Source organism: Ostrinia nubilalis, chromosome 21 (assembly GCF_963855985.1).
Source record: "Ostrinia nubilalis chromosome 21, ilOstNubi1.1, whole genome shotgun sequence".
In the NCBI taxonomy this organism is placed as follows: Eukaryota; Metazoa; Arthropoda; class Insecta; order Lepidoptera; family Crambidae; genus Ostrinia; species Ostrinia nubilalis.
The window spans coordinates 1,050,281-1,076,045 of record NC_087108.1 but is presented as its reverse complement, the minus strand read 5'-3'; the positions used below and the strand labels follow the sequence as shown (position 1 = coordinate 1,076,045).

At 36.8% G+C, this 25,765-nt stretch overlaps 1 protein-coding gene and 1 long non-coding RNA gene across 2 annotated transcripts in view; both read right to left on the bottom strand.

Moving 5' to 3' along the window:
* The window catches only part of LOC135082033 (uncharacterized), a 194,883-nt gene that overhangs the window by 49,907 nt on the left and 119,211 nt on the right, over positions 1-25,765 (bottom strand). The window lies entirely within an intron of this gene.
* The window catches only part of LOC135082383 (uncharacterized), a 67,163-nt gene that overhangs the window by 1,262 nt on the left and 40,136 nt on the right, over positions 1-25,765 (bottom strand). The window lies entirely within an intron of this gene.

The window sequence follows — 25,765 nt, the reverse complement described above, 5'->3', positions numbered from 1 at the left end:
AGATCATAGAAGGGAATAAAATATGATCTGAGGGTTTTCATTATTCATTTTTGAAGTACTAAATAGTAAAATTACCAAGCCTTAAAACCATCTGGAATACAAGGATATTGCGAAAGCTTTAAGCTGATTTTTTGGCACACTTAAGTAGGTATCCCACACATCACTTCTGTGCTTAGATAGGTAAGCACTGTTCCTTCTTTGCGTAATGGTAGCTTCACGACTTAGATATTTGCATGAGTCCATGTATAGATTGAGAACCACTGTCTCTGCTTTTATTATTACTGTACCGTACGTTACGTTTTTACCCCCACTGCACCGTACGCTACCTACCCGCAGATTGATAGCGAACCCCATCGGGACAAAATGGACAGAATTCATTACAATTATACGATATTACTGTAAAATAGAGGGAATTTTAGGGACTCCCCACGTGAGGGGTCTAATTGGAATCCTTTCTAATTTTATCAAATGGAAAGGTTTAAGTGGGCGGTAGTCATATCCACCTAACTGATGGGGTTATCGCTAGTTATATTTAGTTGCCTTTCTATTCTGTTTCCAAAAGTTCGGGGCAGATACGAATGGATTTTATCTTGTCTCTATACAAAATTAAAAAAACACATTTTTTTTTCTTTTAGAACTAAGGGCTCGTACCTACGGCAATCCAGTTTTGCGGGATCCAGTAATGTAGGATCCCGCAAAACTGGACCGTCGTGTAAACAGTGTTTGTTGAATTACAAATTCATACGGATCTTTTTTTTGCGGGACACTGCAAACGAGATGTATGAAAAAAGATCCTGCAAAAAACGGGAACGTCTCCGGGAAAAAACCCTTAGTATCTAGTACTATATTCAGTAGTAGGTAGTAGTATCCGTTGACAGTTTATGAATTACCAGCACCCGTATCGACTTAAAGTTATTTGCTTCCTTTGAGCCCAGCTAATGTGAAAACTTTCAGGCTGGGGGAACGAACTATTCATAGTAAATGAGTTCGGGAACGGCCGCGTGAATACATTGCACGGAGCACGTCGTATTCGTTGGCTTTTGCTGTGACTTTCGCCCGTATTACAAACATTACTATGAGATCTCACAGTTCGCGTGGACGCACAGGGTGACACACGGACCAATCACAGAGCTCTATTCAAAGTTGTGCGTTCAATTTGCTGCTTCACTTGAGCAAGCATCGTTTGTGAATAATACAGGCGTTTGTCTGTTTAGATGTGATAATCGGGGTCAAAATAATATTGGGAACATTTCTTTTAACCTTTAAATTCAGTAGGTTTTGTACTAGAGTTAGAAATCAGCTGGAAACTGAGCTTAGCTCTGTTGATGTAAAAAAACTCATTTATTTTTGCAAATAGGCTTTTAAAAAGCACATTTACACGTCCCAGTATTAACCCTACCACAGCTTCGGGACAATAACTGGGCCAGTGCTGAGAAGAAGCAGCGCAAGAAACTCAGTCACTATTGTCAGCCTCCTTTTCAAGGGTTTAGTCTTCATTACACTATGATCTGGGTTTCAAAAGTGAATCTAAGCACTTTTTAATCGTTGCATCTTTAACATCCTAGACTGCATCTTCTCCCGGTCAAATATTGATAAAAAGTGACGATAGTCTGTCAACGTACCATTACCATTTTTAGAATTAAATGTCAGCATTTTTCCCAAGTAAAGTAGGTAAGCAGAAGCAGTTACTGGATTCCCACCTGGGTCTATATTTTCCCCAAACCTCCAAGCCAAATTGGTCCCATCACAGCACAGACCACTTAGACACGATTCAACACATCTCTGATGATATAAAATTGTCACGAAGTTAATCCTACACTCATCATAACTTACTTCCACCGTTCTGTTGTCGCCAGGGGATATTATGTCAATATACTCGAAAGTTTCCGTTCATTTGCTAAGGACAGTTCAAATTGCCTATCTGCAAACAACGGTGGCACTTAGGTAAATCAAAATGCAAAGCACAGAGAAAACAGCTAGCTCTATAAAAATGTCTTAAAATGAGGCTGTGCTATACTTTACAAGTCATAAAACAGTTATATCATAAGTTGTTTGTCGCTCCATGTGTGCCTAAATAAACAAGAATACCTAGATAACTTTTCCTTGATAATTTTCCTACTTATGTGAAGTAGATAAAATTCACTCGACAAACAATTCAACAACCATAATAGACAAATCTTGGGTTACAGGCGTTGTTGAAGTATTTTTTAAACTCTGTATGAAGTCCTCAAACCAATTTGTTAATTTCTAGGGATCACAAGGTTTTCTAGAATCCAAAAGTGAGCTTTTCTTGCTACGGGTTAAAACATGGAACTTTATACGTAGGTATGGTGTGTCTGTATTCTTCAAGCTATGGTGGAATGGCGTGAAATGGCGCGAATGCGACGAGTTACGGGTTCATGGCGCGGAAGGGCGCAAATATTGCTAAGGAAGTTCCACTTTATGAGCGAGTTTCGTGCTTGCCAAGATATCTTTGCTTGTATTTTTTGTCCTCAGAGAAGATAATACATTTTTAAGAGAAAGTGTACAAACATTTACCTACGAGACAAAGTGGGTCTACACTGGTTGGGTTTTTATTGGCGGTCAAGCTGTAGATCCTGACTACACAGGAGTTGCAGCGGTGGGAAGGAGAGGTGGGAATAGTCTTGTGCAAACTTATTAAAAAAATAAGCGACTTTTGTCATCGAATGTTGTTATTTTTTTGTGACTGACTCTAGATGTTAAAGTTCGGCGTCGGGTGGCCCCAAGGGACAATGAAACTGCCTTTAGTCCCTCAGACTCGCTAACTCCTCAAATTAAGTTTCGAAGAAATGTTTGTGTTAGCTAAACTAGCTGTCAGGCATCCTAAACAATTATGTATCTTTATGAAAGTAAAGGTAAACTGAAAGACTAAAGATTATCGACTTATTCTTGTATGAAAATGATTTCATTAAAAATCTTTGCCATTATTTAAGATGTCTGTAACTATATTACTTTGCTCAATGTCTGTAACTTATGAGTAAAAAACCTCAGTTACAGACATATATTTTTTTTATTACTTTTCGTTAGTTTCACTTTCAATAAATGTGAAAATGGAAAGAAAGATATCTACTGAAAACAACCCAAATCCAAGCAAAGCCGCGGGCTGGATATTTATTTATTGATACCCTACATCCCGGGGTTGACTCTACCGAATAAAAGAAATCTAAAAACGATAGAGTCGGCTCAATTGCCGGCAATGGCGGGATCAGTCCTGAGGGAGTCAATAAGGCCATAAAATCGGGATCGGCCTGAATGCTGATATGGGATCAGGGATGCCACAATTTCATTGGTTGTGACTACCCACCCTTACCTTACCCTACCCACCCGTACCCTTGTATAGTTACTATAGTCTTTTTCACGTAAGATGATCCGTATGACACTTCAAGGTTATCCATATTACGCATACTCGTTGTCGTTTCAGCCAAATGACGTCCACTGCTGGACAAAGGCCTCCCCCAAGGTTTTCCACAATGAACGGTCCTGCGCTGCCCGCATCCAGGCTCTTCCCGCGACCTTTACCAGATCGTCGGTCCACCTAGTAGGAGGCCTGCCCGTCTGCCTGTCTTGAAATATATAGTAAAATCTGAGTCTATTGATTATATTTTAATTAAATACGATGTAAAAATATTTTTTATTTAATGTACGCAATGTGTGAAACGGAATACATTTAGTGCTGGGGTATTTCTTGTATAATAAAATCGATTATTTCCGCGGTTCATTAATCGATTGCAGTGAATTCTTAGTTATTAAAAACATCACAAAAATCAACTATATTTTTCGATTATTGACTTTAATAAACGCATTAAAAATAAATTAATGGTTTTTAATTTAAAGAAAATTCCGTCTGCTCGTTTGCCTCCTATCACATAAAAAAAAAAAAAAAGAAACAGAACCAGTACTTTTTAGGAATCGTTTTTTTGAACACGAACCATGAAATTTGAATATTATCAATAAAAAATTGTTACAATAATATTTGTTATTAAAAAAAACATGTTTTTTTTGTTAAATAACACCTATACAAAATATTTCTCTAAAAGTAGGTTTTACTAACATTCCGAAAAAAATCGATTGATAAATCGCTATGGTTTAGTTATGGGACATCTCTAAATCTTTCAAACTCGAAACGTCATACGGATCATCTTAGGTGAAAAAGACTATAGGTACATATTAGAAATCGGCGCTTCTTCTCAGCACTTGCCAAATGTTGGTCTCGAAGCACTGGTAGGGTAAAAAGAAAATATTTGACAATTTGTAAGTACTATTTAAATAGTCTCTACAAATAAAGAAATGTTGACTTTGACTATGAAACCACTTTGACAGCCCTGTGTGTGATCATGAGCCGTCGCCGCCGGCGCGCGATAAACGCCGCGATCATGCGCGTGTCGCGAGAACGATGCGATTTGACGTAATGCAGCGATTCGAAAGCGAATCGAGTTGATAAACGACATTTATTTGTAGTTGCCTTCGAGCGTTTTCCCACGATTTACGTGGTTTGTCTCGTCATGTTGCAAGTTTTGAGATTGAGTTTAAATCATGTGGGTTGTAACCACCCCAAAATAAATTCGTGTCAACTGTCAAATCACATGGATCAATTGGATTGATAAATGGAACGATTTTATGAAACGATGCTCAAAGTTTGATTCAAAAGGCTCGAATTTTAATATTAAAACCATCACAGACTGAAAAACAACTTCAGCAGAACATGGGGAAAATTTGGAAAAAGAAAGAAGAGCCATTAAAAAAAAAAGTAAATGTATATTGTTCTAAAGTATTTTAATTGGCACGATATAAAACAAATATGATTACTATGTTGGCTAAAGTGTTTTAGGAAGGAGATAAGTATAGAGCCTGGCCTGCAGTTAACTACGAACTAAGCAGTCAAAAGTTTCCTGTGGGGTGTCTTTAGGGCATATTATTTGAATTTTAACCTCGTAAGTCCCCGCGTACTTGTACAAGTACATATTAAGGATAGTAGTTCAGACCTGACATTTAAACTACATACCAAGAGTAACTGCCCAATGTACTTACCCAAGTACAAATCTTTCTTTCCCCATTTACCGGGTAGTTTTTTTTACAATGGCAAAAATGATACGACCATACTCATTCAATACTCTATGGTCAATTCCGCCATGTTAGACAGGTAACGTCAACTGTCAGTGTCAGTGTCATTTTTTCGCAAAATGGTCACGGGGTCGGTTTGCCGGCTGGCACGAGGATAGTTTATCTGTTTATATCAAAGTAATCTTTGGTTTTTTGTCTTGTTTTTTAAATGTATCAGTAAATATAAATTATAGTTTCTGTAAATTAAACAAAATTTAAAAAGAAACTTAGTATTTTAGGAGGTTCATGATCGGTCAAAATAATTTGTACTTGATATAGTACGTTAGGCATTTGTTACACAAAAAATTGTATGAAATTTGTATTAGGTATGAAATTAGCGTTTTTTTTTTCTTCAATGTTCATTACTATGTAATTTCTTTCATAGTATAGCTATGTCCATCATTCTTTTATTATTTGAAATTTGACTTTAAGAGCTTACTTTTACGTTTAAAATGCTAAACTTAATTTTATTTTTTTAATTTGAATTTAATTTTCAAAGATAGCTCGTCCTAATTGTGTTTCGTTTCCATTAAACAAAAATAAATATATATTTTATACAGATACCAATTTTCAAAAAATGTTTTAATTTTTTTATAGCTTAATGTTGTTTCAATCTACCTACAAAATTTCATAACATTTGAATTTATGGCTTTTTAAAAAATCCCAAAAATATTAGTATGAAAAAAACATTTTTTGTGAAATTCTCCATATAAAACGCTAAGGCCAAATAATTTTGTCTTAAGACTGAATTTTATAATTATTGCTTACTTAAGTGACGTTTAGAAGAAAAAAATAATTTATTTTTAATACATAAATAAAACCTTTATCTTAATGATATTTTTTTTTACACTGTATAAAAAGCCTAACGTACTTACAGGAGTACAAACTATTTTCAATATTTTTCTTTTAAAACAGGTGCTAAAGATGCTTAACTTACAGTAAAAAATACAAAACATAAGGTAACACTTAAAAAACTATGTAAAACCGTCAATATTTTATCTCGGTCTGAAGCACATTTCTTAGTTTGTACTTGGTATAGTACATCCGGCAGATATGAATACTGCTGTTGAAAAAACACAGGACTTACGAGGTTAATATTAAATGATGTACAACTTCAAGCCGATGAGGGCCCAAATGAACCAGCCTCCTGACCGTCATTACCAGTTTTGATTGCCGATCAACCCCTCCCCTGGTTACTGCATAGTACCTACCGCCTCCGCACTTTAATGAAACTTCAGTAATGTCTCTTGCAGCCATACCTTGGGGGGTAGATCATAAAGCAGTCGTAAAGAAGGGAGGTTTACGAGTAAAGGGTGTTCTTGGTAATGACATAATGTCGGTAGGCACAGAAGGTCCACTGTTTTGTTCACAGGGTGGGTCTAATGGGGTATGTAAAATAGGTAAAAACCGAAAATTGACTCCACAAAGCCATTGACATATTTTTTATGAACTAGCCAAATGTCATTACCCCATAGAGAAACCTATGACGTTATTTGTTCGCCAACTCAAAATAATATTTTTTGAATTCAAAGCAAATAAAGTCTTACAATGTTTTCTATAGACAAGTTTCTTGTTGTCGGTTAGAAGTGTCAACTACCCAAATACTTAATTGTCGTAAAAAAAACTTATAAAACTCATTTATTTTTGCAAATAGGCTTTTAAAAAGCACTTTTACACGTCCCAGTACTAACCCTACCATTGCTTCGGGACAATAAATGGGCCAGTGCTGAGAAGAAGCAGCGCTAGAAACTCAGACAGCGATTGTCTTTACTTATCCAACCAGTATCCAATCATTTACAGAGTGGCTCTACATTTTCTAACCTTACATAATTGTGTAGCAAAGTTCGTCGCCATGTTATTTTTGTCAGACATTCTAAGCTGAAATATCAGACCTAAGGACGTCTGACATGGCAAACGTGGAAGAGAAGAAGAAGAAGGATGTCTGACTTTCCTCGTCCAGACTGAGTCTACTCGACCAACTTTAACTGCGCCTGCAGCGCGTTATTACGCGTTCGCGTGCGCGTAAATTGAGGGGTGTATCGGGCCTTTGACGCCGTATATCAGGCGTTATCGACGGCCGACGATTACTGTCAGGCTACGAAACATGGCTTCCTTAATCAGACAGCACATCAAGCTATGCCTGTAGCGTCTATTCTAGTTTCAATCGATTTTGTAACAATAGCCGCATGTGTTGTCAACTGTACATACGAGGGGCGGCTGAAAAGTTTTGAGCCTAAGTATCTTCAAGTGTTATTATTGACTCGCACTAAATTTTATTAATTTGCCAATAACCTCCTTAGTATATGTACAAAGTTTCATTTTATTAGCATCATCACGCTTTTAGTAATTAATCCGTAAACATCATCATGTCTCAGTCATCCGCGCAATGTACGAAATTGAAGTACACAGTTGTCATAAAATGCCTCACAAAGAAGAACAAAACGCTGACGGTAATATTTGAAGAGATGTCAACAGTTTATGGTGAGTCTGGGCCTTCATTTGCCACCATGAAAGATTGAATCCGATAATTCAATCATGGCAGGGAGTCGCTAAAAGATGACCGCAAGTCAGGGCGGCCAGATTTCGCCATTAACGAATAAAATAATGAAAAGTTAAAGAATCTTGCTCTAGAGATCCGCCAATTAAGCTGTGACAGATAGCTGAAGCCATAGGCATTAGCAAGGAACGTATCGGCAATATTTTTCATACTCATTTGCACATGAAAAAGGGGTGCGCGATGGGTGTCAAAAATGCTCACGCCACTCAACAAACAGCGTCGAGTCACAACTTCGCAGGAGTTTTGGGACATCTTTGGCCATAATCCTAACAAATTTTTTTCTCACATTGTCACTATTGATAAATAATAAATTCAGCAGTACGATTTAGAGTCAAAACAAGAGTCAATGCAATGGATTGAAAAGGGAAAACGCCGCTGCGGAAATTCAAAGTGGAGCGATCGACACCCAAGCTCATAGCCACTATTTTTGGGATTGTGGAGGAATTTTATTCATTGACTACCTACTTAAAAAAAACTACAATAAACGGGGATTATTTTACTGTACTGTTGATAAGAGTGCGTCAAGTAGTTGTCGAAATAATAAGAGGTAAACTGGCGAAATGAAATCTGTTATTGCACGACAATTCGCCCGTGCACACCGCGCATGTTGCAAGGCCTGCCCCGGGTAAAACTGGATTTAAAGAAATTAATCGCCTACCACATAGTTTAGTCCAAATCCTTAGCTTTTTTTTCTAATTCTCAATTTGGAAAAAGGACCTCCAGGAACGAAGATTTTTGAGTGACAAAGAAATGAAGGCGTCGTTTGAGGATCATTTCGAAGGCAAAGTTTGCGAATTTTTTTTCAGTGGGTTAAAAGCTCTTTTACACAAATGTAAGAAGTGCGTTGTAGTAGAGGGAGATTAAATAGAAAAATATATTTTTTTTACTTTTCTATCGGCATTTTTAATACCTTAGGCTCAAAACTTTTCAGCCGCCCCTCGTATACTATACTGAGCCTTGTTCACCCCAGTTTCAATAAGAACCTGCTTAGAACATGATAGTTAATAATAATCTAATCGAATAGATTAGATACTATCATCATCATCATCATCATCATTTCAGCCATAGGACGTCCACTACAGTTCGCGCTAAAGACACTGATAACTTTTTTGCAACTTTAGGTTCTTTTATAAGACCAATTTAATTTTCAATTGTTTTACTTTGAATCATGCCTTGAACTGCTTTCAGCAAGTAAGCAATTTCATTTTAATGAAAAAAGTTTTCTCTTTTCAATTCGAAAAATGAAAGGTTGCATTTTAAAGACATTCAATGTAAAAGAACGCTCCTCAGCCTCACCAATCGCTAGTGTCATCGAAATGTTTGATTATAGTCCGGGTTCGATTCAGAAGTTCGCAGCAGATTTACGATTCCTTTTGATTGAAAAACGTCATCCGTTTCAATTGAATTTACATTCCGAAAAACTTTTCAGGAATGTAGATTCAATTGAAATTAAAATCAATAATCGTTGTAACTAACCTCGTTGGAATGGTTTCTTGGTTTATGTTTTAATTTAATTATTTCATGTCATATTACAATTTTTATAGCGATGATATAATAGAGATGCAGTAACATAGGTAATGTGACGTCCTGCAAGGGCACAATACATTATGGTGTGGATTTTGCGATAATTTTCTACACAGTTCAGAGCAGGGTTGATTTAGAAAATTTGTCTCCATGTTAAAATCGTCTTACCTACTCGTAGTATGTTAACTGTAGGAATTCGTGTCCAGACTCAGATTTCAAAATTTTTGATAGCATTTTTTTTGTCAATCATCTAACACAGTACACCCCAGTTGCAACCCTCTCTCTAGGTAAGATCCCCCTTGAACGCGATCAAAGCGGAGGGTAGACGACAGCACATCAAGTAAACACTATGGCATCTTACACCGTTGTAATAAGTACTATTTTGCATAAAAAGTGTATAGTCTGATGTGGTTTAGGTACTCCATGGTTGCCAACATTCCGATGCACCTGAACGTAAACAAACGCCATGTTGTTTTGCTCTATTGAAGTACACAAACCGCACAAACATTGAGAATCGAAACAGTTTTCAATTTGCTATAAAATTCGGTTTTTAGTAGCTTTGAAATGGTTTGGCATTTGTGCTTTCCAGTTGGCGCTACTGAAATGTAGTGCCATTGCTAGTGGCTGACAGTGGCGCCAAATAGTCAACACTGAAGCTGTAGGAAGACTATATTATTGCGTATAGTTCCAAAATACTGAACTGTCCTATCCATGACATTGACAGTGGGGCGCCACCGTCAATACCGGATCACTGGTTCCGATTTTTGCCATTTTGGAAACCACATAGTTGAACGATGGTAGCGCCACCCTGTCATTGAGTTTGGTGGGACAGTTCAGCGTGGGTCATCTATATTTGCTTTGCACTCTCATAAAGTCAAATGATTCTGAAATGTCGTCTAGGGGCAAAAATCGGAACTATTAAACCTACAATATTGATAGTAGAACGCCCTCCAGACAAAGTCGTAGCTGGGACAGCTATACCAGCTTGGACATCACTGTAGGGTAAAAATCCTGTCATTCGACTGTGGCGCTAACTGCTGAGAGGAAATACAATAAATAGCACAGCACCCCTTTATTCCCATCCACCCCCTTCAAGCTTGCCACCGGGGTGGTGGTCGGCACTAAATATATGGCGTTTATGTTCCCATCTAGCTCTACCAACTTCGAACGGAACAAAACCTTTGGGCCTTTGGTCTCTGACTCTACCTTTGCTCGAAATTAATACTTATTAATATAGGTAAGTCTACGCTTTTTACCTAATCAAATCAAATCAAATCAAATCATTTATTTCGCTTGAAAGTGGTACATGTAAGTGATGGTAAAGTAGATTAGAGTAGTATCACACATTTCGCCAGAGTATGGCATGCAAAAATATAAAATTTAAACAATGTCATTTTAAGTAATTATGTCAACAATAAAGTTATTAACATCAAATAGAACACAAATATTAGATATGAATAAAGTCACCGAGTATGTAGTCAAAAATTAGAATATAAATATCAAGGTTACAACAACTTCCCTGATTTAAAATAATTAAAATATTCGTCCATTGAGTAAAAACATTTTTCTATCAACCATCGTTTGAGAGTGCATTTAAATTTGTTTAGTGGGAGTATTTTCAAGTCATCTTGTAATTTATTATATATTTTTATTGCCATACAGTACGTACTCCGACTGTAAAGCGTTGTAGTGTTGATGGGCAACACAAGTGCATTCGGGTATCTTGTATTAAATCTGCAAACATTTTTCTTCATCACAAATAATCCCAGATTGGTTTTGACGAAGACACAAATCTCATATATGTATATACAAGGAACAGTGAGCAGCCCTAGTGTTTTAAATAATGGTCTACAAGATGTTAAACCATCAACATTGCAGATGGCTCGGATGCATTGCTTTTGTGCTATAAGTGCCCGGTTGACATGACACGAGTTTCCCCAAAGAATTATGCCATACCTTAATAAAGAACATACATATCCGTGGTATGCTTGGATTGCAATATTCCTTTCACTAACTCTTCCAAGGCGCCATAGTGCATATGCAAAAGAGTTTATTTTATTGCAGAGTTTATTTATATGTTCTAGCCAAGACAATTCATCATCAATTTTGATACCCAGGAATAAGGCATCCCTCGACTCTTTAATGGTATTCGAACCAGAAACAACATGTAAAGAGTGTTTGTTACCATTTTTGTTAATAAATTGTATAAATGTCGTTTTTTCTAAATTTACTCTGAGATTATTATTACCTAACCACTTTATAATATTATGGATTATTTTATTTATGTCGTCATTATATGTTTTAGTATTGTTGCATGGAATAATAACAGATACATCGTCAGCAAAAAGTATACAATCGTGTACAGTCACATCGGGGAGATCATTTATGTAGAGTAAAAAGAGTAAGGGGCCCAAAATGCTTCCCTGCGGTACTCCAACATTGTTCAAATTTATAGATGATCTAAACTTATTTAATTCTAAATTTTTATCCATCTTTGTTATTTCTACGTATTGCGTTCTATTATTTAGATAACTCTTAATCCACTCATTTGTGATTCCTCTTAACCCTAGTGCGTTACATTTGTTAAGAAGAATATTGTGAGACACAAAATCAAATGCCTTGCTCATGTCGAAAAATACCGTTGTAACTGGTGTACGCTTATCTAGATAAGACGATACTTTGTTTATTAATGTAAAGGCAGCTAAAGATGTCGATTTACCTTTCTGGAAGCCATATTGTTCCGGTTTTATTAATTTATATTTGTTCAAAAAATTTGTTATACGGACGTGCATAGCTCTTTCGATTATTTTTGAGATTGTAGGCAGAAGAGATATAGGCCTATAGTTCTCAACTGCAAATTTGCTTCCTTTCTTATAAAGTGGCTTAACGATAGACATTTTAAGGATTTCTGGAAAAATACCAGTGGAAAAGGATAGATTTACCTATTAGGTAGGCCAATACCGATGATAATTCTATTGCACATAGTTTCAAAACATTTGTTTGTATTTCATCGAATCCAGTAGAATTCGTGGAATTTAGTGAAGCAATAATTTTTTGAACCTCCTTTTCGTCAATCGGGTACAAAAAAATGCTGTCCTTACTATACTTTAAAAATTTATAGCTATCAGATTCATCATTTGTCTTCGAGTTCGATTTAGTCAAATTAATATAATAATCATTAAATGCATTTGCAATGTCAACAGGTTTGTCAATATTTTCATTATTTATAACTAGTTTGTCAATGTTTGTATTAGAAAGTACATTCTGAGATTCGCCTTTGATTACATTCCATGTTGCCCTGCATAGGTTTTTCGATTTCTGCATATACCTAGTATTAGTAATTTTCTGAGCCTGATTTATGCAACGTTTAAGAAGTTTTGAGTATTTATTATATTTTGCTTTGGAGTTTGCGTTTGGACTTCTATAGTAGGAAAATCGTAGGCATCTTTTTGTGATCGTAGATTTTTTTAAACCCTTTGTAAACCACTTTGAAGACTTTGTTTGTGGTTTAGCTAGTATCTTTTTTACTGGGAAACATAAATCATAAAAGAGCTTAAGGTCGTCGTAAAAGTTAGTAAATGCTTTTTGCATATTTGATTCCTCAAAAACATTAGCCCATGTAAGATCTTTCACGCAATTACGAAATTTAGTCATGTTTTCTAAATTATAATCTCTTTTCTTGTAATACCAATGTGTATGTGGCGGTGATTTGCTAAGTGTTTGAAATCTAATATATTGGGCAGTGTCATGATCAGACAACCCAAGTCCTATAGTACCTGCATGACTATCCGAGACATTACTGATTATTTGATCCAAGCATGCAGTTTTACGTGTCGGACTTGTTATTTTCAGGGTAAAATTATGGTTTGCTATGATTCTTCGGAGTTCGTCAGCTTCATTTGTATTTTTTAATGTATCAATGTTAAGGTCTCCGGTTATAATAATTTTATGTTTTATTTTTAATTTTAGTTTCGCAAAGAGAACCTTTAATTTTGTAAAGAAAACTGTTAAGTTTGAAGTCGGTGTTCGGTAAATACATATTATTATACATTTTATTTCTGGAATCTCTATACCACAGCATTCAAACACAAAATCCTGTGCGATTTCTTTCAGATACACCAACTCTTTGGCTTGAATATTATAGGTACCCAAAATACAAACACCACCTCTCTTTTGATGAGATCTAGAATAAGAGGTTATTAGTTTGAATCCTGATACATTTATATTTTTCTCACTACCTGCTTTTACAAAGGTTTCGCTAAAACAAACTACCTCGAAAGTCCTATTTTTACATTTGAGTTCTGCAAAAGTTAGTTCTATTAATTCTTTTTTACTAAATAATCCTGCGATGTTTTGGTGAAAAATAGAAAAGAAACCATTATTCACGAAAAAAATCTTGTTCTGAAATTTCTTTCACGTCGCATATTGAAAAATAATCAGTTATTGATTTTTGTACGATCTTTTTTAGATTATTATTTTTTGGCATGGGATAGTTTTTAGATTCACGTTTAAAATAGTAAGGAATTGTACCTACTTCGCATTTTTTGATGTCGGTTGATGGAAAAATCAAAGAATTTTTAAGCGAATGTTTAGTCCTGACTACAAGTTTGTTGTAACCCAAATATTTTTTGTCATAATATAACGTGTCAATAATAACATTTAGTTTACAACATATTTTATAAATAGAATTAATATCATATTGGTCAATGTCACTTATATCTAAAAATTTACAATTTTCGAATAATTTGCAATATAATTTAAGTGTCGAATTTAAATTTAATTCATTTAGATATACATTATTCTTAACACCAACTACGATAACAGTTGGTTTATTATTTGTTTTCAGAAAAAAGCTTAATTCTGCACAAATTTTTGTCGGATTTTTATCATTTTCCCCAATATTTATAATAATTATATCATTTTCATCAGCATTTTGTGTCTCTGTTGTCTTTAAAATTTCTTCACATGGGGCATTGGGCTTAGTGGTGGAAGTAATTTTGTATGTTTCATATTTGGTGTTTCTTCTGGAGTACTTTAAAGTTGTTGCCATTCCGCTGCAAAATTGTCCACCTAAAATGTATATAGTGGGACTAGAGCACTTTCTAGGAAACACCTCCTTTCTTATGATCTTTTTATGATACAAAGTAGTTTTTGTAGTCTCTTCTTGACTTAGATATAAGTCTTTTGTAGTGGACATACTCTTTTCTAAATTGCTTTTATGAGTCTCTAGCAAAGTTTGTTTGCGTTTTTTCTTACTTTTTTTGGTAGAACTTAGTGACAGAGATGTGCTGAGCGGGCTACTACTGGAGCATACATTTAGCAGACTGTTTATCTTCCGGCTCTGGCTTGCTATAGTTTTTTCCATTGTGTTTTTTTCCAGCAGTAAATTATCTATTTCATTCTGAGCGGCATGTAATTTTTGCTTAAGATTTGATATTTCATCTTGTAGATTTTCTATTTCTTTATTTTGCAGAGACGATAAATCTGGCAAGCTCTTGTTTGACCAACTGTGTTCCGACAATGATGAAGAATTTGGACTGTCTAGGTTTGGTAACGACGAATTTAGTGGCCCCTCGGTAGGGTGTTTTTTCCTTGTTGTTAATTCAGTATTCTCTCGTCTTTTGTCGGTTTGCTTAGGGTATTCATTCACAGGTATCTTAGTAGTTGGCCCAGGGGAGACTGTTTTACTGGTACTTGGTTCAGTACAAATGGCTGGGGTTGTTTGCTTTATTGAGCTCGTATTTGCATGTGTCTTTGGTGTTGAAGAAGATACCAAATTTGTTTTATTTCTATTTCTATTTTTACCTTTACAAATACTGCAAATCCAGTTTGTTTTGCTTTCCTTTTTCATTATGTCAAAAAATTTTTCGGATATGTGTAAACAATCTAGGTCGAAAATACTCTTACATGCATTACATTTCAAATAATCTCTGTTAGTAATTTTTCTTTTGCACTTCGAGCAATTTACTATTTGTTTTGAAGCCATAATTGTTTGTTTTGCTTAATGTCAGATAAATATTTGAGCTTCTATGTTTTCAAATAAACACAAAAAGATGTGGGGCTCCGGGGTTTGAACTTGGGTTATGAAGTTGGACTTAGGCACTTATACCGCAGCTTGCACCGCTACGCCAAGCGTTCAACTGGTAGACGCTTTGAAATTGCCCTTCACTTGAGTCTTGTTATCTTTCAAATTCTGTGTTCGTTATAGTGTGATTCACGTTACGTCTTTTTGCACTTTTTGTTCACTAATGGGTGGGTATGTTGAAATTGTCTAGGATTTATTCACTTGTAATCGATAAAATGCACTTTAATGTGTTTGTTTCACTGTTTATTTATCAGTTCACTTGTTAAATGTTATTATAATCGAGTCACTGATTGTTTGTTTACATTTAGGAAGTAACTTTTGGTCCGGTTTCAATTATGCTTTGAACACATAATATTAAGTAGTATTTTCTTGAGATAACACTTTCACCACTGTATATTGTTCACAGTACTTAGTTTATGTAGTTTTCGAAAAGAAAAAACGATTTTTGATATTTTTAAAACGAGTAAAATACGGAGCACGATACGAACGTGACGGCAGCGCCATCTCGACTGACCTATGCCGCTTTCATTCAATTTACCTTCCAAACGAGACTAACCATTCCCTGTAATAGGTATAATATTCCGTGGGCGAAGCCTCATCAAAGCGGGCTTTTTGTATTTTCCAAAGTTGCGATTCACCCGAAAAAGGGCTGGTGTAGGGCCACCATGAGTTAAGGGAAATTAGGACATGGTAAACTTGTTGTTATTGTTAACATTCGCTGTAGAGTCCCTCTTCCCTCTTATGTGGGTTGGGGTGGGTTTGGGTGGGGTTGGGTGGGGTTTCTTAGGTTGGAGAGAGACAGAAATTAACATACTTAAAAATCTAGAACTATAGCTAACATGAACAGCTATAGTTTTTGTTCAGCCATGTCAAGATAAGTTTATAATGGAACGCAAAGACATAGCTCGCAGAATTGCTAAAATCAAGGGGCAATGGGCGGGGCACATAGCTCGTAGAGCTGATGGTCGCTGGGGCAGGAAAGATCTTGAGTGGCGACCACGGGCTGGAAGACGTAGCGTGGGCCGGCCTCCTACTAGGTGGACCGACGATCTAGTAAAGGTCGCGGGTCGAACCTGGATGCGGGCAGCGCAGGACAGTTCATTGTGGAAAACCTTGAGGGGAGGGAGGCTTTTGTCCAGCAGTGGACGTCATTTGGCTGAAACGAACGAACGAACGAATTGCAAATAAATAAATTCATCGAGGAGACTGTGATATTTATTGACCCGTGTACCTACCTGACTTTCCTTTCAAGTAGGTTGGCAAAGAGGCTATCCTTGTAAGCACCATAACTTTTACGTCAATCTAAAATGCACATAACATCCGAAAGACACTCAAAGCACAGTCACCCCACAGGCGTAGGCGTCGCGACGGGGGCTACCTGTCTGCTCACGTGGCCAATGGAAGGGTTCGATTTTTTCAAGTTATTTATAATTTAAAAATTAATGGAAGGGTGTCTAGGACTGAAACACACCGAGCCGTGTCCGGGCCGACTCCGTGTCCTGTCCAATTCAGTTTCTGGTAAACGACATTGCTGTCAATATATCCCAAGAATAACTCAAAGCATGGTCACCCCACAGGCGTAGGCATCGCGACAGGGGACACCTGTCTGCCCCCGGCTAATGGAAGGGTGTCTAGGGCTGACACCGAGCCGTGTCCGGACCGACTTGTGTCCGTGTCCGTTGGTAAACGACAGGGTTGTCAATATATCCCAAGGATACTCAAAGCATAGTCACCCCACAGGCGTAGCCTCGTGACGGGGGACACCTGTCTGCCCCCGGCTAATGGAAGGGTGTCTAGGGCTGACACCGAGCCGTGTCCGGGCCGACTACTGTCCGTGTCCGTTGGTAAACGGACAGGGCTGTCAATATATCCCAAGGACACTCAAAGCATAGTCACCCACAGGCGTAGGCGTCGCGCCGGGGGACACCTAACTGCCCTCGGCTAATGGAAGGGTGTCTAGGGCTGACACCGAGCCGAGTCCGCGCCGACTACTGTCCGTGTCCGATGATAAACGACAGACCTGTCAATATATCCCAAAGATACTCAAATCATGGTCACCCCACAGGCGAAGGCGTCGCGACGGGGGACACCTGTCTGCCCCCGGCTAATGGAAGGGTGTCTAGGGCTGACACCGAGCCGTGTCCGGACCGACTTGTGTCCGTGCCCGTTTCAGTTTCAGGTAAACGACAGGGCTGTCAGTCTGTGGAAAATTTTATAGAAAGCGCCGTAATGGTAGACCGACGACTGATAAAGTTTTAAGCTTTTGTAGCAGTAACGATAGAATGACTACGTAATAATTAAATAGGAGTTCCACCATGTGTTTGAGGCAGCTAGACAGGCTAGACTTGATAGACTTTTCGATATTTCGGCAAAGTTACTTGCGCCACGAAAATGGCTAGGGTACGTATCCCGATATAATAACTATTCTTGTTTTGAAACCCTCCCCAAACCGTCTGGCCTCCCCAACCCGTCTGACCTCAGTGGTCAGTGTGGAAAGTGTAGGTCAAATTTTGTATTTGCCACGATAATTAGAGAGCCGTTCTGCAGTGGAGACAATTAATGAGGATGTTACTCCACTGCACACAACAAGAAACAAGGATAATATAATTTTGAAAAAAAGAAACAAGGATCTTGGCCGATATAGTGACGCTAGGCCCGGCCAGTACCTTCATGAAGTCGAAGAAAGCTACGACCTATATTAAGGCCTACTCGCCATGTCGCCATGAATGATGATATGATTGTTCAATACTTGAATTAGGTGCCATTTTGCAACAAAATATACTGTCTGATGTGCTGCCTGTCGATCTACAATGTATAACTTTGTTATAACAAGTAATTAGTAATCAATTACATTGTTTGGACGCCCCTAATGGCATCGACAGGCAGGGAACGAGACCGAAACTCGAAGCGTCACGGTTACGGCTACAAAATGACTGAATTATTTAACTTCTTCGCTTCGTAAGCAAATTACTCGCTAATATTTGTTTGAAAGTAAGTAATTTATAATTTGGGAACTGCGCAATATTATAAACAGTTAACATGATTGTAACATTGGTCATTAGGTACACTTTTAACTGACAAGATAAGTTCTAATGTAGGCTGTACTATTTATTTATTAACTGAAAATCAGATGTTAGTTTGGTCAATATGAAATCCCTAGCAATTAAAACAAACATTATTTTATTGCGTCTCTTGTAAATTGGATCTAGTAGCTATTTATTTGATAAAAGTAGCTTGTTTTACTGAGCTTTTAGCCAATTCCTTCCAAACCCCATTTTGATGCTATCTATTTTTGGCAAAAGCCCATATAGTTAAGTTGCAAATCCTCTCAGTCGTTATAAACGATAAAAATCGATTTAAATTATCTCATTTGGTCTCTCAGAAGAGTCCAAATTAAGAAATCCAGATATTAAGATCCTTGTTAGCCAATCGTATATTTGTATTTTCTCTTCAAGACGTAGCTTGAAGAAAATAGAGTTCAATAGTTAAGTTATTTAAATAGGTACTTCTTAATTCATCTTCAAGGACTCATCTTCAATAGCTTATGAGCACCAAAGCGCTCTTTGACATATAAAATAAAAGCACAATAAGGCAGAAGTAGAGCTTTCAAAGCTCCCGCAAAGTGGAAAATTGAATTAAACTAAGATTGGCTTCAGCCTAAATCCAATAAGCTTTTTATGGACAGGCCATTTTCCAGACACTTTACAAAACGCCCAAAACTTTATTCAATCTCAGTTGTAGATTGTTTGATAGATCAAAATAAGCCTCAATATGTATTATTATAGGACTTCGAAGTTGCGTTCTGTAATTCGCACCTGAGAAGTAACTTATTAGTGAACTCATAATTTTGTCTGTCTTATGATGATATGGATTTATGACATTACTAGCTTTCCGCCCGCGGCTTCGCCACAGAAAAACTTTATCGCGGCGTCCCTGTTTCAAAAACCGGGATAAAAACTATCCTATGTCCTTTCCCGGGACTCAAACTATATCTCTGCCAAATTTAGTCAAAATGTTCAGTGGTTTAGGCGTGAAAGCGAGACAGACAGAGTTACCTACTTTCGCATTTATAATATTATATTAGTATAGATTTATTTGATTGATATAGTATGGAAAATGATGAAAAATTTACTGCGTTTTTCCATCGACTTCCCTACAGAGTCCTACACTCATTCACTCATCTTATTCCTTTCGCTCTTGGCAGAGCAGTCGTGGTCACGTTGAGGTGCTGTTCACATCGGTTGTATTTTACGTAAAAATCACTTATATTTTACTTAAAAATCACTTTCATTCCTTTAATTCAGTATTTCATTCTTAATTCTCTGGGCACAGTTAGTTATTATTGAGCAATCACAATTTATACGTCGTCGTTTGCCACCCCGACATTAAGCAGGCGGGCGTTTGAGCAATTTCACTTTTGCTTTATTCGTTAAGCGTGCCCCAGCAGGGCGTGGTCTTGGTGGTAGCGACCAGCGAGTAAGCAGGTGGATGTTTTGTTCATCGTATAAATATTTCATTCATCATCATCATCATCATTAACAGCGACCAAGAGCACGACCCTTTCTTGTTTAAGTGAGCTGGGAGATGTTTTTGTTCATCAACATCCTAAGGTCATAAGTCCTCTACAAGAGCACGACTCTTTTGAATAACAGAGGAAAATGCAAGATTTACCTAAACTCCCCACACTGGCAAGACGGGTTGGGAAATGTCCTTTGGTGGTTCTATTTTGATTTTGCGGAACCACACGGCTAATATTGAGAAATAGAAATGTGTTTAAAATCAAAACTGTGAATCGGACTTTACTTTTTAACATAGAAAGTTATTTTTCAGGCTCTGGAAAAGTACTGATTTTGAGTTGTTTTTCAAACTTGTATATTGCCAAGGTCGTAAAATTTGTGACACAAAATGGAAACATAAATGTAATTAAATCGATCAAACCGGACTTCATCGTGATGGTTCATGAAATAGAAAAGAAAATCCTGTAGGTATAACTCGCGTCATTTTCACCGCTTCAGCGTGTGCTCTCGCCCCCACCGTATTTATATTACTTCTACAGTGGTAACACTGAGTTTATTCGCCACTGGCTGCAAAGATAATATTCCCATAAAGACGAAACGTCCGTAATAAAGTAGGTGGAAGCTCCAAAATGGCCGCTGAAAAATTCCCGCGCATTCCCCAGCGAAGATAAGAGGTTTTAATGGTAAAACTTGTCTATGGTCTGGAAAATAAAATTCTCTTAAAAGTTTCCAACAATGTACGAATTTTTTCATACATTTTTTGTTGTTTTAATAAAAATACGTTACACGTTTTTATTCTGTAATCTGTTTTTATTAAATAACTTTCAAAGTATGTCTATGTAGGAGTTTCAGGGCAAAGAATGTTGAAAATCTTTAAAACTTCTACAATAAATGGCATTTCATGGTTTCTTTTCACTTACACCATTGAAGAAAAATGAAAAATATATATAGTTTCCCTGGGCTTAAAATGAATGTAACACGAGTCGCCTTTGATAAAGTGTAATTAAAACGCAGTTTTAAACTATTTCTGCCACACTTCCCTATAACAATAGTTGGCCAGGAATAATCACAAGCTCACAGCGTACTTTACACAATACCTGTTGAGTACCCTCCACTAGTGTTGTCAAAGTATCGATAGATTTTATCGAAATCGACATTGCGTGCGTAAAGCAACTTATATTTATGTATGGCTTTCAGTAGCATTTTTTTTTTGTTGTTTGATGGCTATACACTTTCAGATGTAGCCATAGCTCTGATCGGTTTTCAATAATAACATTATTTTATAATTTTATCCAGTTAAGAATACTATTATTTACAATAATTTATCGCTGTGTGGCGAGCATAAATACTATTATGGTTAACCCTAAAATAAATTCTATCGATAAAACTGGTGAATATCTACGCACAACACTACCCTTCGCCCTCAAAAACCTGAAGTGAAACACGAACTCCCGGAAAATGATGAAAGCATAACAACAATGTAACAAAATTCAACATCAGAACGAATATTTCAAAGCCCGCAACTCAATTAATATCGTTTTAATTAATTGTAGCAATATTTCTTATTCAAGTTATTTCCTCAAAGTACAAAAAAAAAAACGAATGAAATCATTTGCTTTTCGTCTGAATAAATTACCGATTACCTATGTTATTACAGAAAAATTAGGTGGTATATTTGGTTAGATTTTAGAAAAGCTTTATGTGAAATCTTAATTTTTCTTAAATTACCTTGTATACATGTATTTCTGGTGGTATAGCAAGCAATATTGGGACGTGTATAAGTGCTCTGAAAATGGCCTAAATACTAATAAAGAATTGAATTAGAACCCAAAAACACTCGAACTTTCACCCATTATTAATTCGCGTAGCGATCACGGAGCTGGCTCAAAACAAAGGAATTTTCCAGACCATAAAGAAACAGATTCCATCAGGTGTTTTTGTCCGTATCTAAATGGGCGATCGACAAAATGGGGGGAGGGGGATGTCTGTGAGGGAGGCAAGTTTATCCGACGCCAATAATATCCGTCTGATTCAAATGATTACGATAGTCTGGCCTCTGTGGGAATCTTAGCGTCTGTCTAAAAGCTGAGGGTATAGACAAGGGTTTACAAGGATTAGATAACCATTGCTTGGAACACTCCAATGTTTTGAATTATAGGTCTTTGGTCGGTTACCAATGGATAACGCGTCAAAATTCTTGTCCATAACAACTGACTATCAATAATTTATTACTGCAGATGTTTATTTATGGAACTGGGGGGAGAATAGGACGGTTACAGTGGAACAGTTATGAGTCATAACACTCATAACGAAGATTGTTATTTACATATGATAGAAGAGTTCTGACTTAATCAAAGAGATGAGCTAGAATAGTTATAGCATTAGAGTTAAACCAAGACGTTTAGAGCTTATGATATTCTCGTTTTACATTAAAAAAAAACTCATGGATTGTTGCAGGTCCAACGACCTGCAAGTTTTTCATTTTTAGTTACTTGCTCAGAAATGGGGTTTCAAAGAGCTATTGTCGATGGATCTTGAAAATCACGCTGCGTAGACTAAACGTCTGTTCCATTTAGCTCATTAAAAAGAAAAGTGTCATTCAGTGAGCGCGCCGCAAAAAGGCGGGAATTTAAATGGTCGACAGTGGCAGTTAGCCCTTTATTCACGCTGCCTACATCGTTATCAGCTTAATTTAATTGCGCAGGCCTTTAGAAAAGTTTTTAGACGCGTTCCAATGTTGCTGTGTAGGAGATTTATTTTTGTTTGTGGTTGTATTAAAACGGCATTGTAAAGTAGGGTTCGCTATTTTAATAAATTGAATTTAAACTTTCTTTTACTTTCAAATGAAAACTTTTGAAATAATAGCAATGATACTAGAAACTAACATAACTTTTTTTTTTAAAGAAATAAAAAGTATAAAATGATCCAATTTGAATGACGTATCAAAAAATATTAATAAGTATACGTGAAGGTACACATTTGGGAAAGTAGAGGAAACCGTTATACACTATTCCCGGTAGCGTATTTTTTCAATATTTTGTGTATTTACGTGTGCCATCCAAGGAAAGAGCTTTTTGTATGTAAATCGTTGGTATTCGCGATACGAGCGTTATCAGACGAGTATATTTTATGAGTAATAAAAACACATTTTACTGAAACATCCTGTACCTACTCCTTTTATAAACGAGTCCTTTTGCCCGAAAAAGCCAAAAGGAAATCCGAAACATAATCCGCATTAAAAGAAAACCAGCAAAGGCGATAAGTGGGATTCAGAAATAATTACTTGTCGGAGATTTTGAGATGATGTGAAAAATTAATTAAAGCATTATTTATTGATGTAGCGAATTATTTTTGGTGGCTTTATTTATTTCATTTATGAAACACAAATAAGCTTTCTATGCTTTTAGGTCACTGCGCTAATCTTCCTCAATAAAGTATGAAAGTTACTTAGCATGCTCATCCGATACTGTTTTCCACAAAATAAAACTAATCTCTAACATTGTTAGAAAACTTTACATGATATTTATCAATCGCTTCATAGCGATAAGACCGCCTATTTCTACTTGTCCGTGTGTTTCTTTTGTTCTTGTTGTGGAGTGCAATAAAGAGTTCTATTATTATTATTTATCGTTACATAATATCGATAAAAAATCGACACCATGACATCACTATTATAACATACTGCGTTGAATTTAATTTGCCATAAAACCGCACGCAGAATAAAGATGAGGCATTTAGTTTCGGGAGTGGTCCAGGTGAGTTATGCAGATGGAAAAATGTAAATCTTACGACTTAAGGATGGACCGGTGAACTAGGGATGCGCCATTAATCGCCACATTATCGAAAGTAGTATGAGTTAATCCAGTAATTGAATTACCAAAATGTACTTAATATCTAAATATATAAAAGGAGAAACTGACTGATTTAGTGACAGATCAACGCACAGCCTAAACGGCTAAACGTAGGCACTTGAAATTTGGAAGGGACGTAGCTTCCTACCGTAGAGGTGCACTAAGAAAGGAATTCCCGAAATTCCCACGGGAACGGGAATTAGCGGGAAAATCCTTTTGTATGAAAAATCTAAACCGCTTAAGTTAGACGCTTGAAATTTGGCATGCAGGTACCTTAGTAAACTTAAAGCTTAGTTACAACAGGATATTGCAAAATTCCCACGGGAACGGGAGTTAGCGGGAAAAAACATTTGTATGAAAAAATCTAAACCGCGTAAGATAGATGAAGGGGGTAAAACGGGATCCACGCGTACGAAGTGGCGGGCGGCCGCTAGTGTACTTATAAAAAAAATGCAAAATATAGTTCGATTTCCTAAATATTAGAAACTAGATTTCCGCCCGCAGCTTCGCCCGCGTAAAATTTTGTCTGTCACAGAAAAACTTTATAGTGCGCGTCCCTGTTTCAAAAACCGGGATAGAAACTGTCCTGCGTCCTTTCCCGGGACTCAAACCATTTACCTAAGCCAAATTTAATCATAATCGGTTCAGGCGGTTTAGGCGTGAAAGCGACACAGACGGACAGAGTTACTTTCGCATTTATAATTTAGTAAGGATAAGTAAGTCAAGAACATAATTATGGAAATTACTGTGGAGTTCAGAAAGTTGCAATTTTCTTTCCACTCTCACTTGAGTTGTAAGAATTTTTAAGGAGATTTTTGCCTTATTGAGCCTATTTATGTACTAAGTATTTTCTGTAGTTTGCAGTTAAGTCTGACACCCAGGACTTGAGTCCGTTCATTCACTCCACATGAAAATGTAGAGTCGAGCCAGACCGTCTAAAACTATTTCAGCGGATCCCGGCTACCTGCAGTCCATCTAAAATCCCGGAATACCTCGACCGGTTCCCGAAATCACTGCGGTTACATCCCTATTTCAATTTGGCGTAACGGCGCCGTTGAATTTTAATGAGATTCGGCGCGGGGGCCGATTTTGACCGGCATCTGGAGAATTCTACACCGACCGGGTATGGTACGGATATGTGCACAAAATCTGTATTGGGAGAGGGATGATTTGGTAATAATTTTTCGAAAATGGGCAAATCTTTGGCATAAAATGTAAGGGTAAAATAAAAATATTATAATTGTGAGGAAGATCAGTTAAAATATTTAAATCTTTACCTACATATTGGATAACGTGGAACCTACTCAGTGAGAATAACGGTTTCCAGTCTGTTGTAAGAAATTATGGGGCTAATTAGAACTTTGATAATAACTTTACGTGTTGCAACCTGAGGCTAAACAACAGTTAACCATAATTACTCTGTATGAACAATGATATGTAATTACAATAACTATTGGAAACCGTTGCAAACTAATGGGAAATCGTCTCGTCACAGGGAAAATCAGTTGTAAATTCATCACATCTCATATAATTATGTATTTCGTATGATTAGGCAAGTTTCCTAAAAAAATTTTTTTAGTCCGTCATGTTTAATATCAAAAAATATTGGACACATATATTTTTATTTGTCAATCTAACAAATAATTATATATTTATGGTGCGTTGAAGTTCCGCACGACGTCACAACGTGCGGCACTTTTATGCAAGCATTGACGTCACGGGCCTCTTCTTATGAACTTTAGCGCTCTATCTCTTTAAATTTTCATTAGTTTAAAAAAGTGAAAAATACGTGTAGAGTATAGTTTGATAAGTTAACTGACGGACTTATTAAAACTCTTGCTTTTTGACCCAGGAAACATCCCTACTTCCCTCATGTTTGAACATTCAGTTGACTGAATTTAACTTTAACATAAAAGTGTGACGAATAGAGTTTGTGCGGTTTAATTTAACCCTTTTAAAATATCTCCGGTTTAATTTTTGTCGTGACATGATCAACACTGTGCTCTACAACAGCCCTGGTTTCGCAAAGTTAATTTCGTTAATAGCATTGTTCAAAGCCTCCGGACCTGAACGTATTTCAACGGACGGTTTGTATTACACTCACGTCTGA